General features: G+C 42.6%; 1 protein-coding gene and 1 long non-coding RNA gene across 5 annotated transcripts in view; one reads left to right on the top strand and one right to left on the bottom strand.

Moving 5' to 3' along the window:
- Positions 1–16,912, top strand: part of klhl29 (kelch-like family member 29) — a 293,874-nt gene that overhangs the window by 55,838 nt on the left and 221,124 nt on the right. The gene's annotated exons all lie outside the window — the stretch shown is intronic.
- Positions 6,037–16,349, bottom strand: LOC146501335 (uncharacterized). The gene is made up of 3 exons (XR_014869501.1): positions 15,035–16,349; positions 7,249–14,075; positions 6,037–6,907 (listed from the first exon to the last, which is right to left on the bottom strand). It is a non-coding gene; the product is annotated as an uncharacterized LOC146501335 (long non-coding RNA).

Genomic DNA, 16,912 nt, shown 5'->3' with positions numbered 1-16,912 from the left:
TGCAAAATTAAAACCAATGGAAAATGGACAAGAAACGTTCAAAGCCATCAGGTCCTCAGTTTAGAAAAAAGAGAAAAGAAGAGGAGGAGAAACAAGCAAAAGATACAGATAAGCAGATGTGTGATTGGATAATGGCAGGTCATCCTGAAACAATCAGAATCAGAATACTTTATTAATCCCTAAGGAAATTATGTGGGTTACAGTTGCTCCAAAAAGAAATGGTAAAAATAGTAACAGACTAAACTCCAAACAATACATTATGTTACAGATTTTAATATTAATTAGTCATTGTTAATTATTGATTTGTCCTGTTCTCATTGTATGACAAATTATGATGGCTGTTTGGTAGCCGTTTGCATACTATGCATACTCTCTCTCTCTCTCTTCATATGTGTGTGTGTGTGTGTGTGTACAACAGTTTTATGTTAATGTACAATCCTTAATATGTTTTGTGTGTGTGTGTGTGGGGGGGGGGGGCGCCAGAGGGAGTGTTCGCCCAGGGCGCCAAACAGGCTAGGACCGCCACTGAACATACTGTTTTACTTTTGTCCATGACTCGCTTACCTTCAGGGTCATACTTCACATGAAGACCAAAATAGTTCCAAAGGCCAGATCTGAATGAGGGTGGGGGAGGTTCAATTTGCCATGTTGCAACGAGCTTAGCTTCTGTCTTGCTAGCTTGCGCTGCGCTCAGTGGATCTGCGTTGGACAGTGCAGCCTAGGCGGAGTAGTCGAACGCAGATCCACTGAGCTCTCAACACAGACAGCATCGTCAGAAGAAAAGTTGATAAAATAAATAAAAAAATTTGTATTGTTCAATACATATGCGTACCCAACCGAAAGCACTGTATCAAACATGCAATATCGATACGAGTATCGTTGCACCCCTAATATATATATATATATATATATATATATAGATATATAGATATATAGATATATAGATATAGAGATATATATATATATATATATATATATATATATAGATATATCTATATATATAGATATATCTATATATATATATATATATATATATATATATAGATAGAGATATATATATATATATATCTCTATCTATATATAGATATAGATAGAGATATATATATATATATCTATATATAGATATATCTATATATCTATAGATATAGATATATATATATAGATAGATCTATAGATAGATAGATATATCTATATATCTATAGATATATATATATATATATATAGATAGATCTATAGATAGATAGATATATCTATATATCTATATATATATATATATATATAGATATATCTATATATCTATATATATATATATATATATATATATATATATATCTAGATATATAGATCTATATCTAGATATATAGATCTATATCTAGATATATAGATATATAGATATATATATAGATATAGATATATAGATAAAACAGCACAAATAACTTGCCTATCACGGCATCAAGAAGTCATACTTAATGAAGAGAAATAGGGAGGAAAGGCCAAATTACACAAGCACTGGACTGTAAACTGGAGTGTACACAGTTCATATGTAATGATGAATCCAAATGTGACATTTTTGGTTTAAATTAGCCTCATTTAGTCTGTAAAAGTATCAGGAGAGAGTGTCTATAGCCACCTGTGAAACATGGTGGAGACTGTCGTGCTTCTGAGCTGCATTTCAATAAGTGGTGTTGGGATCCTGTCAAAATGAATGCAGTAATGAACACGGAAAAGTGCAGCCAGATATTGATTTGCCGTGCGATACCATCTGGAAGGTGTCTGATGAGCAACAGCTTCATTTTCCAGCATGACAATGATCCCAGACATGCTGCCAATGCATTCCTGGATAGAAAAAAGCACACAGTGGAACAGTATGAGTCATGGATCGGCCTCCCCAGAGTCCTGACCTCATCATTACTGAAGCAGCGTGGGATCATCTTGACAGAGAACAAAACAAAAGGCAGCAAACATCCAAAGAAGAACGTTAAATGTTCTTCAAGAAGCCTGGAGAGAGAGAGAGCTCGGCTGTGTGGAAGAATAAAGGTGGTCACACCACATATTGACTTTAAAGCTCATTAAAATATGTCAATATTAGGTGGCTTGTGACTACTTTACATCCACAGATGAAGAAGCCTGGCATCACCATGGCATGCACATATTGGTCCTTAACAAAATGTTTTAGAGCTCCCAGATAGAATAACGTGAATCTGGGGCCAGTGTCTGCAGTTTCCAGACAATGCCGGTTCCAGCAGCAGGTCAACATATTCAGATATTCAGCAAGTGAGTCATCATCTCCACTTCGAGCATCCGCATTCAGAAATTTCACATCTTTAAATTATGCTTGACACTTAAATAATTAATTGAATTAATAACATTTTAATAAATCTCTTCATCCTCACCTTGAATCCCTCAGATCTGATTCACTGTGCCTGTTAAATAATAGAGCAAGTGAAATCTATGCAATGACCCCCCAATTTTAAAATTTCAGTGTTACTTATGACACAGACAGAGAACTTGAGCGAATGTGATATTTAATAAATGAACAACAGAGTAGTTCTTTTTTCCCAAAGTCTGCAGGTCATGTTAGATAGATGTGGCTGAAATCATATTTTATGATTTGGGCTAATTAAAGTGGCCAGTCATTTTTTATGTCTGTGGCAGGAAGCTTTACTACCTCGTTTGGGGCGGACGGGGAGTGAGACACTGTGGAAGGACAATGAGCTTCCTCCATTACTCAAGTCGTCCTCGTATTTTTTCTACCGGCGACCAGTCAAACAACCTTTACATATAGTTAAGTTTAAGATCTCCATGGCAGCTCTCTGCTTGAAGGATACTCTATTTCTGTCTTATTAACCTGACACATGAATCAAAAACCGCAGCAGCTATTACTCTTCAAGAGCTTGCATATATATCATTCTTATAATCTTGATGGATTTGTCGTAAATGTTCTTATAATACGTATTATGAGAAAAACGGTGAGTCAGGAACTCTTGCCGTTTATTAATAACTAATTAGTGATTCCACTAAAATGTGTTTATTGCGTAATTAATTACCACCATCACATTATAGCCTTTCTGACGAGTCCATAGACTTTCCCGCTCAGGTCTGTGCAGCTGTGTTGCTTTATTTTCCCCATGGTTGTGATTTGATATGAGATTCACTAGACAATTTCCAGTTTATTACTGCTGTGTCCAGGTAGTCCCTGATAAGATTACCCAATGTCTATGAATCATTGCTGGAGTGTGTTTGAGGCGCCGGTCAGCGGCTGAACGCGTATATCCCGGATTGTTCACCAGAGCGAGCACCGTGCCCTTGCGACACGAGCAGCGCTTTGCAGAAACTGCCCCCCTGACTGCCGATCCGGGGCCTCTGTGATAACGTTGTGCTTCTGTTTCGGGTTTGGGTCGAGCACACGGGTGTGCGATGATCCCTGATCTGTGGAGGAGGCAGTGATGTGCCTGTGGGGGAAACACTCTAGAGCCCCAAACCCAATTTCCACTGAAAGATTGAGGAGGCTACCGTGCTCTGGGCAAAGCGCCGAACTCCCTTTTTTCCCCTCTTCTTGTCTTTTAATCACATCGGGCTTTTAATTCTTTCATGAACTAGTCTCAGACCTTTTTTAACCTTTTATGAAGAGCAGGCTGATGTGAGAGCTGAGCAGAACTTGGCAAATTGCTGCACTTTTAAAGGAGAGTTTTGTCTTACTTTTAGTTCACCACTCAAAAAATAAAGCATCCCTATTTAATCAGAGTATAGCAGTGAAACTTCTGGGATATTGATCTGGTCAGTTAAGTATCTGAGGGGGTTGTTAATCAGTTTCAGCTGCTTTGGTGTTAATGAAATGAGCAACAGGTGCAGTAGAGGGCCAACAATGAGTCAACCTCCAAAAGAGGAATGGAGGACACTCATTTTTTTCCTCCTCATCTTTTCTGACAGTTTTTTCACTAGTTTTGCATTTGACTGGGGTCAGTGTAACTACTGATGAGCCGATACCTGGACCCAGTAGCGGTTTTAGATACGGGCGACACGGGCGGTTGCCCGGGGCGGCATCATGGTGGGGGCGGCATCACGAGCCCCACATCAGGCTGCCCCGACATCATGCCAGCGCATATTGGGAATGGCATTGGTTTTCTATCGCCCATTTGCTGGGAGTAAGGGCGCCCTCCGTTTGCGAGGTGCGCCTGCTGCTTGCGGCACAGGGAGGAGAGGGCGGGACGGCGGGGGATGCTCTGGCTGGCTGGAGCAGCAAAAATGACCAATTCGCAAAATAAAAACAAATTACAAACAAACCAACAAACACGAAAACACCAGACATCATGATACAGACTTATAATTTGCACCGATGTTTTTTCAAAATTCTATACGCGAAAAGTGAGCGCGAGAGCGCTCGGTGCGCCAGCTTGCTGCTGAAGTCAAAGTAAACTTTATTGTCATCTCCGCTACATACAGTCCAGTATATAGAGAGACGAGACGACGAGGCTCCAGTTACAGCAGTGCAAGTAAACAAACAATATATATAAGAAGAGTAAGAAAATAAATATACACTTTAGGACTAGGGGTAAAGGGATCAATAACAATTGAAAATGTATATTTTATATTTTGTTGATCTAAAGTCTCACACACAACCCATTTTTAAACTCTAAAAAAAGAGAAAAGAAGAGGAGGAGCGTAGCGACTTCCACAGTCGCTAGAGGCCGGGGACTGAGCCTGCCTATTTGCCTGTCAACTTTACGCAATAATGCCAGAGGTGGAATTGCTTGCTTGTTTATTAAAGTGCTTGAAAAGTTTACAGAGCAATGTGATCGGCTCGCGATTCAAACTCTTAAAACATCACAGGCTCTAATGCAACAAGGGGAAACTCGTTGTGCTGCGGTCAACAAAAACTACGGCTACCCAGCCCTCCTCTCTGTCAAAATCAAACCAGTGAAAGACAGACTGACAACGCCCTCTTAATGTCGCCGCTAGCACCCACGTGACTCCCATTACACATCACCATAGCAACCAAACAAATGAAAACCCAGTGATCCTTAAAATTCAATACATTTAATTATGACTCCTACAAGGAGAAATGAGCAAAAGATACAGGTAAGCAGATGTGTCATTGGATAATGGCAGGTCATGTATCCTAAAACATTAAGAATCAGAATACTTTCTTAATCCCTAAGGAAATTATGTGGGTTACAGTTCCTCCAAGAAGAAATGGTAAAAATAGTAACAGTAACAGACTAAACTCCAAACAATATATACAATAATATAATATTAATTAGTCAGTGTCAATTGTTGATTTGTCCTGTTCTCATTGTATGACGAATTATGATGTCTGTTTAGTAGCCGTTTGCATACAACGTTTGCATACAATGCATACTCTGTCTCTCTCTTCATGTGTGTGTGTGTGTGTGTGTCGGGGGGGGGGGGGGTGCCAGAGGGGGTGTTTGCCCAGGGCGCCAAACAGGCTAGGACCGCCACTGCCTGGACCCTACAAAGGTTGCGCAGTCCAACTCCTCCATGGTGGCAGACACCTGAGACTGTGCAGCCTGGTCCAGATCAACGTCCATCCTCTCATTAGGAGCATTCCCGGACAAACACACAAGCATGTGGGAGCCATAGAAACTACTGAGAACCATTATGACTTCCTTCATCAAAATTGACTACACTAGAAGTATTTCCTCTCAGTCATGAAAGGCTGATGGGGTATTGTGGTAAAGCCGCCGGGCAGGAGATATGGACATCCAAGTTTGTGATGCAGTAACTCGAGAATGAGACAACGTAGGATAGGGCTGTTCGATATAACAATATATAGCGGATGACGAAATGAAAAAGTCTGTTGTTTCATTTTATGCTATCGTTTGTTTCATGGTGTCGCAAATTAAACTGTTTACGGCAATATTTTTTTCATCATTTTGATGGTCACTGTAGTGGCTGTATTAATTAAAGTTCTCTCTTTCTCTTATATTTAAAATAACAACACTACAGACGGAGAAGTGACTTTTTCTATGCGTTGTCATAAGCAACAACGACGGTAAACCCAGCTTGTGGCTCCGCCGCAGTGTTGCCAACTCCTCAGTAAGAAAAATCGCTATTGGCTGTCCTAAAAGTCGCCAGAAGTCGCTAAATGATGTCATCGCCTAATTTGCATAATTGGTCATGCTAATATAATTGTAACCTACGTTGTTGGAGAGAGAAATAACATCGTGGAAGAGACATAAAGTGAGTAAAAAACGTCCTAAATGCATTTAGAGTTTATTTAGAACTACGAATTAAATTTATTTTAGCAATTATTGTTTTTTAATGTCACAATTCCAACCCTGCTCCTTTATCTGGGCCTGGACTGGCAAAAGTGACCTGAAATAGGCACTCTGGTGGAGTTACTTTGTGTGTGTGTGTGTGTGTTTTAAACCTGATCCACAAAACAGCATAACAGTAAAAGAAGAACTGATTGCGTTACAGTCAGTGCGGGAGCAGCGGCTTCGCTCATGCGCGATTCATTTGCAGTTTGGATGCACAGGTGTGAACGTCTCCTGCCCTGATAGCAGCAGGGGGAGGACTATCCTCCACCCGTGAGCGCTTTGGCACGGGCGAGGTGCCCACGGCAGCACCCGCTGCTTGTTGAGAGTAAGAGCTATACACGCTTTCACATCAAAAAGACGTCATAAATAAGTCTCCAATAACACCAGAAAAAGTCACCAGATTTGTCGCTAGTCGCTTTTTAGAAAAAAAGTCGCTAAGGGGGTCTGAAAACTCGCTAAATATAGCGACAAAGTCGCTAAGTTGGCAACACTGCTCCGCCGTCTGCTTGTTTATTTTCCACATTGACCTTTCACAATAAAGCTGAAGATCCTGTTGAGATTTTTCAAAATAAACTGAAATGATGACAAACAGAAGGACCAGTCCAAACAAATCGAGGACCTTATTCCTAAACGAGTCAACTTAGCGACTTTGTCGCTATATTTAGCGAGTTTTCAGACCCCCTAGCGACTTTTTTCTAAAAAAAAAAGTCGCTAAAAAAGACGTGAAAGACATTACAAAAAACAATAATTGCTAAAAGAAATTTAATTTGTAGTTCTAAATAAATTCTAAATGCATTTAGGACGTTTTTTGCTCACTTTATGTCTCGTTTACGATGTTATTTCTCTCTCCAGCAGCATAGGTTACAATTACATTAGCATGACCAATTATGCAAATTAGGTGATGACGTCATTTAGCGACTTCTAGGACAACCAATAGCGATTTTCCTTACTGAGGAGTTGGCAACACTGAAACGAGGGGCTACCTCTGTACCATCGACGTGGTTGGGTTATGAAAAGTCTGACACGGACCAGAAAACTGTACTATGCGAGTTATGCAGGGCACCGGGAACACGACAAACCTCTTCTACCACCTACGCAAGAATCACGTGAAAGAGTTTACGGAGGAGAAGCAGAAAAGAGCCGTTAGGTGCTCAAAGTGAACCTTAGGCTCAAATGTTAGAACAGGCTGTTCCCCGCAGCACGCCGTGTAATAAATACTCACAACAAATGGCGGCTGTTTCAACTTATGTCTAAAAATGTATAGCTTCATGCATTGGTCAAAACAGTCGACTCCAGGTCAGTGTTGCCAACTTAGCGACTTTGTCGCTATATTTAGCGAGCTTTCAGACCCGACTAGCGACAAATCTGGCGACTTTTTCTGGTATTATTGGAGACTTATTTATGACGACTTTTTGACGTGAAAACGCATATCGCTCTTACTCTCAACAAGCAGCGGTGCTGCCGTGGGCGTCTCACCCGTGCCGCTCACGGGCGGAGGATAGTCCTCCCCCAGCTGCTATCAGGGCAGGAGACCTTCACACCTGTGCGTCCAAACGGCAAATGAATCGCGCATGAGCGAAGCCGCTGCTCCAGCACTGACTGTAATGCAGTCAGTTCTTCCTTTACTGTTATGCTGTTTTGTGGATCACAAGGTGTAAAACTACTTATAAACACACACTCTCACACACAAAGTAACTCCACCAGAGTGCCAATTTCGGGTCACTTTTGCCGGTCCACGCCCGGATAAAGGAGCAGGGTTGGAATTGTGACATTAAAAAACAATAATTGCTAAAATAAATTTAATTTGTAGTTCTAAATAAATTCTAACTGCATTTAGGACGTTTTTTACTCACTTTGTCTCTTCCACGATGTTATTTCTCTCTCCAACAATGTAGGTTACAATTACATTAGCATGACAAATTATGCAAATTAGGTGATGACGTCATTTGGCGACTCTTACGACAGCCAATAGCGATTTTCCTTACTAAGGAGTTGGCAACACTGCTCCAGGTACCTGACGCAGCTGAAAACACTTCACACAAGTCGAGTTGCCCAAGATGCAAAGAATTTACAGAAAATGTAAAATTTTTGTGATATATATCGTTGTCAGGACAATAAATGTCTTATATCTGGATATGAGATTTTGGTCATATCGCACAGCCCTAACGTAGTAATCCCAGTGATCTCAATGTCAGAGGTCAACTGGTGTGAAAATGACCTAGGGTCATCCCATAAATGAATCCTTTCGCTTTGATTTTCGAGGTGTCTTTGAATTCAGCTCTCTGTAGGCTGATAATCTTCATTTCCCTCAAACGATGCGGCATCCTTTCATTCCTAACACATTACCCAGTCAATATAAATGTAGATATCCAGCGATTCCCATTGAGATCCGATGTGTTTTCAAAATGTTAATTGCACGTTGTCGAATTGTCTGATGGTTTAACCGTCACACATGTACATCCACACACGCACAAGAAACTAATGGCATATATATTTTGCACTGGAGACAAACTAATCAATAGAAAGCGTCTAGTCTTCTTATTGATCATAAATGTGTTAATGTGTTTTTCACACTGCTCTGCATGTGCTGCTTTAGGCAACAAGTGATGCATGTCAGCAGACGGGAACCATTTTTACATCTTTCAGCGTCTCACATTGAGCTGCAAGGAGAGCTATTTGTCCACTGGAAATAGATGGATCCGATTTTGGCTTCCATGTTTACATCATGCTCCGCTTGTCTTTTCCGGGCTCTGTGCACCTAATCCTGACAGGTGAAAATGTTGCCTGTGTCGTCCGTTGCGGCTGTAGCGTGCAATGGCGATAAACTGTGTGAAATCAATAAGCTTCCATTCTCGCCTATGCACTCTTTCCTACCTTTTAACTTCTAAAGGTCACGGGCCGACTACCCTTTACCCCGTCAGCGTTCAGTCTTTGTGTAACGCCTGGGTCCGTAGAGCGCAGTCTGCCTGCAAACGCTGCACAATCACCGCCGCCGCCGGCCCCTCTTCCTCCTATTTTGACTAGCTCCGAGATGTCTCGGAAGATGGATGGTTCTTACGTCCTTCACTGGTTTGCAATAAGTGCTGCCAAACCCTCCCTCCTATCCTCCACGTCGAATCACTATTCTCTGTTTGATGGCAGGCAATTACTGGAGATTGTTTCTTCTTTGTTGTACATGCCAGTTGGCACCGTGCCCCTTCTTTTCTTCTTGAAAGCTAGTGTCCTGTTTTTCTAAGTGACAGACGCACAAAGCATGAAGATGAGCATGATTTGACTTATCAAGCACGGAGATTGATAGGTGGTTTATGAGTAAATACAGTCAAAATTGCTGCATGAAATTAGTTGCCTTTCCTCGTGTATAATCTGCAGACATTCTGAAAGAATAATTATTGTTTATATTGATGGTTGGGTGTCTTGTGTTGAACACAACTGGCCGTCAGTGTCTGGTGTTTTTTGTTTTTTTTGTAGTTGTTTTTTTTATTTATTTACCGCTTCGTGTTTTGCGACTCGTGTTCTCGGTGTTTGAAGAAACTATTTGCTAAGCTGCTCTTTGGTTTTTTTGGGGATGTGTTTTGTTTAAGAAGGTATTAATAGTGCAACTTACTCGCAATAGTTCAGCCAATTATGCAGGTTTATTCAGATTTGATAAGAGCCTTTAATTAAAAGGAAAAAAAACTTTAATCTTCATGGAAAAATAATTAGATCAGTCTCAAATCCAAACAAACAATGATGAGCTTAGCCGGGAGCATGCTCTCTCTGACAGATTTAAGGTGTTTCCTAATCAAACATATCATTTTCCGACAAAAAAATACATGCAGTATTATTTGGCACCTGTAAACTTTGAGATATATATATTTATATATGACCTGTGGGGAATGTAAGAGAAGCGATCTGATGCATGGAACGACCTTGGCATTCGTATCAGAAGATGTGGGGGAAAATAATCAGAGGCAACATGCCCCTGATGGCAGCACTGCAAACAATGAGCATCACTGATGCCGGGAGTGTGTTAGAGAGATGTGCTTCAGTTGCTCTCTTGTTTGTTTCCCCGAGTCCATTTTGGCTCCGCCTATAGCCGACAGGGGTCGCTCATTAAAAACGTCTCTGCGCCCGCCGAACTTCAGACACAAAAGCTTCTCCGTTTGTTTGTTTGCACCTATGAAATAGATTTCTGCACTAATATTGTTTGTGTTCAGTTTGGGAAGGAAGAAAGAGGAAAAAATAAATCAATATCAAAGCCTCTCATTCAGTTAGGGGGAAAAATAAGCAGCATATGTAGCCTAGAGATATGACAAAAAAAAAGTTTAAGCAATATTCGGCAGCAACGCGCCGGCCAATCGCCTTCAGTCTCTCTCACTTATTGATATTTGCTTGGCTCAAAGCAGCTGTGGTTTTGTTTGTTATTTAAAAAGCGGGGATGCAGGATGTTAACAGCGGGGATATAGACGTCACAGAGCTCTGCGGTGTTAGCAGTCACCCCAACAGTCTCGCTGACATTCAGCAGTTGGAAATGGCATTTGTGACATTCACTGAGTAAGAGTAATATATTCACCTCGGTTGGCTCATCTAGCCCTCACCAGAGCAGACAGCTGCTTTAAAGGCTATGTGCACCAAGTATTCTCACTCTGTCAATAGCTTTCTGTAGCCGGGCTGCATGATTTTATCACCCACGATGGAAGGAAAAGCTAGCGACACACGACACATGCCTTATTTAGCTTTATGGGATGTTTTTGTTTTTGTAATATTATATATAGATATACATGTATAATGCACAGGGGATTTTCACACAGCAGCATTTACAGGTTGTCTGTTCCTTTCTTCCCCCCGCTCTTTCTTTTATCACTTGGCTCCGTGGTAGACCTGCTTTAACCCGCAGCTAAATGTGAGAAGATGTGACAGTAGGCTATTACTTTCTGACATATTGCAATGCATATGCCATTTAACATTTCACCGAAATGATGGACGGGGACGCGGCGCCGCATTCGGCTTGTCACAAAAAGCATTCCTTTAAAATTTTGTGTTCCTCACGCCGTGTTAGATGACAAAATGGCAACTGCTGCCATTCTCGCAGTGCAGATGTGGAAGCCTGATGCCAGATTTTTTAAAATACTTCTTATTTACTGTCACCGTGGAGTGTGAAGCTTGCCTCCTCTGACTGTGGGAGAGGAAAACAGCCACTCACCTTCGGCCCCCAGAGGAGCACCCGATTCCCACTGCACCTGCACAGCTTTCAGGCTCAGTGATCCTACCAGTGCTTTACATGTTTAAATCTGCTGTGCTGACTTCAAGCTCTTAGGTTGTGCTTTATGAATAACCCTCTTTTGGTCATGTCGTTGCACATGGATGCCTGGGATATTTTAGTTTTAAACAATAACGCAAATAAATACAAAATACAGTTTTTAAAATAATGATTTTTTTAAGGGAAAAGCTATTTAAACCTACCTGGCTCCATCTGGAAAAGTAATTGCTCTTCTTGTTAAGTCATAAGAACCTGTCTGTCAACGTTTAATAGGCTAAAAGATTTGAAAAATGAACACATCATGGCACGATCTAAAGAAACTGAGGAACAAAGACACTGACGTCTGGCTCCGTCGCCACAGTGAGAGCCGTTATCCGCAAATGCAGGAAAGATGGAACAGTAGTGAACTTTCCCACGAGTGTCTGACCAACCAAAATATCAGAGTGCATCATAAACTCATGCAGGAGTTTCACAAAAGACCCCAAAACAAGATCTAAAGAACTGCAGGCCTCGATCAGTGCTCATGAGTCAACAATAAGAGAGACACTGTGGAAAAAATGGAGAAATTTTCTGAAGGCTGATGAGACAAAAACTGAACTTGTTGGAAAGTTTAAGTCCCGTTACATCAGGCATAAAACTAACTCAGCATTTCATCGAACATGTCAAACATGGTGGTGGTAATGTGATGGTCCGCGGCTACTTTGCTGCTTCAGGACCTGGATGACCTGCAGTAAATGACGGAAACAAGAATTCTCACCTCGTCTGATCAAATGATCCACGGTCTTGTGCAGTGGCGGTCCTAGCCTGTTTGGCGCCCTGGGCGAACTCTCCTCCTCTTCTTTTCTCTTTTTTCTAAACTGAGGACCTGATGGCTTTGAACTTTTCTTGTCCATCTTCAATTGGTTTTAATTTTGCACTCCAGTATGAACACAAATCCCCCAACACGAGGATCACCACAACATGATCTAACACACCTACACCTTAGTTCACAGATTTGCTTTGTCTAAGGTGCATTTCTGAGATTTCACACAACCCAGGATTCAGATCATGAATGGGCTTGGATTTACATCATTATAAATGAAATGTGCTCTATTTGGAAGCAGCAGGGCCCCTCCCCTTTCGACGGCTTGTGTGAGACTTTAAATCATCAAACTGTAAATTATAAATTTTAAATTGTTATTGATCCCTTTACCCCTAGTCCTAAAGTGTATATTTATTTTCTTACTCTTCCTATATTTATTGTTTGTTTACTTGCACTGCTGTAACTGGAGCCTCATCGTCTCGTCTCTCTACTGGACTGTATGTAGCGGAGATGACAATAAAGTTTACCTTGACTTCAGCAGCGAGCAGGTGCACCGAGGGCTCTCGCGCTCACTTTTCGTGTATAGAATTTCGAAAAAACATCGGTGCAAATTATAAGTCTGTATCATGATGTCTGGTGTTTTCGTGTTTGTTGGTTTGTTTTTATTTTCTGTTATTTTGCGAGTTGGTTATTAGACGCTGCTCCAGCCAGCCAGAGAATCCCCCGCCGCCCCGCCCTCTCCTCCCTGCGCCGCAAGCAGCAGGCGCACCTCGCAAACGGTGGGCGCCCTTACTCCCAGCAAATGGGCGATAGAAAACCGATCGGTGCCTATGCCATTCCCTGGCTGACGTCGGGGCAGCATGAGAACGAGCATTTTTTTTTTTTTTGCCGATGCCGGTGATGCCGCCCCCCACCACGATGCCGCCCCGGGCAACCGCCCGTGTCGCCCGTATCTAAAACCGCTACTGGTCTTGTGACACAGTGAGGCATCTGTCTGTCTTTCCACAAGTCATGAGAATCTCTGCTATCCTGCTACTGTTTTGGTCAGATTTCAGTGACCTGATCTTGAAATAAAATCTCTCAGCTGTCATTAGTTTATGCATTACAACCAGCTTATGTCAGGAAAGCTTCCAAGTGTCTTGCAGGACATCCCACATTACAATCACCTGTGAAATGCGAAGCACCCAGAGCTACCGCGTCATTCATTGACATTCTGGTTTCACATCAGCGTCCAACACGGCAACATTATTGTGAAAAAGCATACACTGCAGGTTTCAGATTGATTTCCCTCCTGTGGAGCCGTTGGTTTCTATTTGATTTACATTTGAAAACCTACTGGCAGAAACTTAAACTTTGCTGGAAATGGGTAATCCATCACGCTGAACATTTCATTACCTTTCATTTTTGTCAAAGTTAAAACTTTGCTCGGTCTGCTCCTCTGCTCCGCTCGCTCATTCATTGCTCCCTCTCAGCTGGGCCTCGGGACACTTACCAGTTCATGGATTGCTTTGCTCTTTTATCCTATTAGTTTAAAATCTGAGAGAAAAAACTCTTTTCCGTCTTGCTTGTAAGCCTTAAGCTGCCACTCCTCTCAATTATCTGCACGGGAGCCAATTACGCCATAAACCATTCTTTTTATAAACCCAATTATCTGCATGTTTTCACAACGGCTTCCTGCTGCTGACACTAACAACTCCCTGACACCACCTCCTCTGTCACCATCCGGAGGGACGGTAATGGTCAAGAGTGCCACCTAGGGATGGGTACCGGTGTTCTGACATAAACGGTAGTAACCAGACCGAAAAGCAGCGCACATTTCTGTGCTTTTTTTTTTCTAAGCTGTGATACACTTTAGATTCTAGCCAATCATTTTACGTTTCCGAGGATAGTAGGCGGGTCCAGGTGCTTACGTTCTACAGATTAAAATGCCCAAGGCGAAGCGGTCAAAGTCTGGCTGTACTTCACAGCAAAAGATGCAAACTCAGCAGCTGCAACAAGTGCTTTAAGCTGATACTGTGATACTGTCAAAGGAGGTAACACCTCAAATCCGATGAAACACCTGGCGACGCATAGCGTTTTTTTTAAAAGCCGAGAAATGCGCCATATTTGATAGCTTGCTGCGAGACCTCACACCGAGCACATCTACTGCGGGTGTGGTGCCTGTTATCGGACCCGGAGCCCTGCCAGTGTAGCAGAAATGATGAGGATGATGATGGCAGCAGCAGCCGTTCTTCTCTGCGTGAGTAGCTTAATGTTGTTCGTGTGTAATTTATGTTGAGTAGGCTAACCACGTTATTACATTAATGCATGTAAGGTGAACTAGCAAACATCATCATAGCTACATGCGGCTGTCTTCTTGTTTGATGGCAGATACTCCCTTCACCCTGGCCAAAAAGGCTAAAATGACCAAAGAAGAAGTGGAAAACAGTTAAACATGAGAGGATTTTGGACAAAGTTTGTGTTTTTTCCATTGTTTAAGCACTGCTTCCAGCCAAGAGTGATACCATATATGCCCCATAGCTGCAGAAAAGGCTAACATTGTTATCTTTTTACAAAAAAACAGCTGAACATGAGAGGTTTTTGGACCAATTTTGTGTTCTCCATTCTTTAAGCACCGGTTTGAGCACCGTTTAAGCACCGGCACCGTTTCAAAAGTACCGGTTTGGCACCGGTGTCGGATAAAACCTAAACGATACCCATCCCTAGTGCCACCTTAGGACACCTGCCTTTTTTTTAACGCAACAAACCATCGTTCACATAATACTTTCCACAGCTTCCCAACTTTTTTTATTTAAGCATTCAGATGTTAAACACACCAAAAAAGAGAGCTCTCCTCGTATCACACAACACTAACATAGCCATACTCAAACGAGGAGAAATACTGGTCCCTGCCCTGCAAAAAGGTGAAACTGTACCTACCAAACGCCAAACAAGTAATGGAACAGACTTCTTCCGTGCAAATGGAAGTGGATATTTTAGGAAAGAAGGCATCCTCTCACCTACACCCGTTCTTGTGTAACGTTTACAAACTAAAAAAAGAAATGTGCGGATTGATGCTCGTTTCGAAGTGCAAGAACTGATGACAGGAAGAAAATAGATCTGTGGGGTCTGTAGGTGATGTTCACAGATGATTCAGCCTTTCGGGATTTTTAATGAGAATTGATAACAGCCGTCTTCGCTGCCGATTCCCCGCTGCGCTTGAAGGACGTCAGTGCTCCCTGCAACGTCCGCCCTCCCCTCGCTCTCCACTCTCCTGCCTGAACACCCCGTAATTAGCCGACTCCCACATTTAATCAACACACTCATAGCTGCTGAGACCCTGCGAGAATAAATAGACTCGGAGGGATGCTATAAAGACATGGATTTTCCTGTGGTCTCTGGCTCCATCGTGCTACTGCGGAGCCGTGATTGACTTGGCACATTCAAAAAATCAGGGCTGGCTACTGTAACGGAGGAGATTGACAGGGAGCACTATGAAAGCGAAAAAACTGAGCCCGGGATTAGGCTCGCGGCACAGGAAAGCGGGGCTATTGTATTTACAAGCCGAGCATGCAGCCCGCGCTCTCCTCGCCCTCTCCCCATCCGGCTTCTCCACCGGAGGGATCGAGAAGGCGTGTAGAGCGGTGTCCGCAGAGGGTTCTCAACACCGCCGTGCATTTTACCGCTTGTAAAGCAATCATTTCCATCCCCACTTCCCTCGCTCACCCCTTCCTTCTGCTCCCGAGACTGCTGAGTCAGCTCACCTTCATATGGAGAGTGGCTCCCTCAACCGAGACGTTATTGATTTGCCCCTGTTTGTAAGGGGGAAGTGTTCCCAAACCTCTCAGGCCAATTTTGCTGTGCTGCAAAGCCAGGAGGGCCTCTGGGTATTGGATCGAGAAGGGAAAATAACATCAACATCACTACCACACAGTCATGAACTCGCAGGCGGTCACGTGCACGTTCAGACAAGCCGTTGAGCGTCGGACGTGTACGGAGCACGAGCGCGTAATTGCATTCACGGATGTGGAGGCGCGTCCTGACACAAACGGAGCCGCAAATGCAAAGCGGTCGTCTTTTCTGTGCGAATACAGATTTCTTGTTCTTGATTTAATAGAACGTGCTACACAGAGGCCCGCATCTGGAAGCTGCACTAAGCGCACTAAGCGCAAGCTGCCATTTAATCAAATTTGCAAGGTAAGCAAGGCTCAGTTAGGTGTAACTGTTTCTGCCATGCCATAAATTTGATCTTGTGAACAAAATTGTCTTTTTTTGTTGTTTTTTCCCCTCCATGAGTCGTACTAGGAGGCATTTTTCCCCCCAGCTTCCCCACACACACTCTGACCCACCTCGCTCACGTTTTTCTACTAGCACACTGTTTCACTTCAGTGTGGGCCCAGGCCAGTGAGCTACATCATTGCTTCATTTGGATCAAACTCTGGAGCTGAGGAGTCATTTATCTACATAGTGTGTGTGTCTAACCTTCATGCATCCCACCCTTTGCCACCAGGAGAAATCAATGGCACGGTGTAGAACAAAGAAGAGGGGAGAAAATAAAAAAACCAAGGTTGAGATTTAAATAATTTATTTCTACGTTTCTGCTACACACAG

This window comes from Neolamprologus multifasciatus, chromosome 15 (genome assembly GCF_963576455.1).
Source record: "Neolamprologus multifasciatus chromosome 15, fNeoMul1.2, whole genome shotgun sequence".
Classification (NCBI taxonomy): Eukaryota; Metazoa; Chordata; class Actinopteri; order Cichliformes; family Cichlidae; genus Neolamprologus; species Neolamprologus multifasciatus.
The sequence above is the reverse complement of the archived record's forward strand: the minus strand, read 5'-3'. Positions and strand labels throughout refer to the sequence as shown.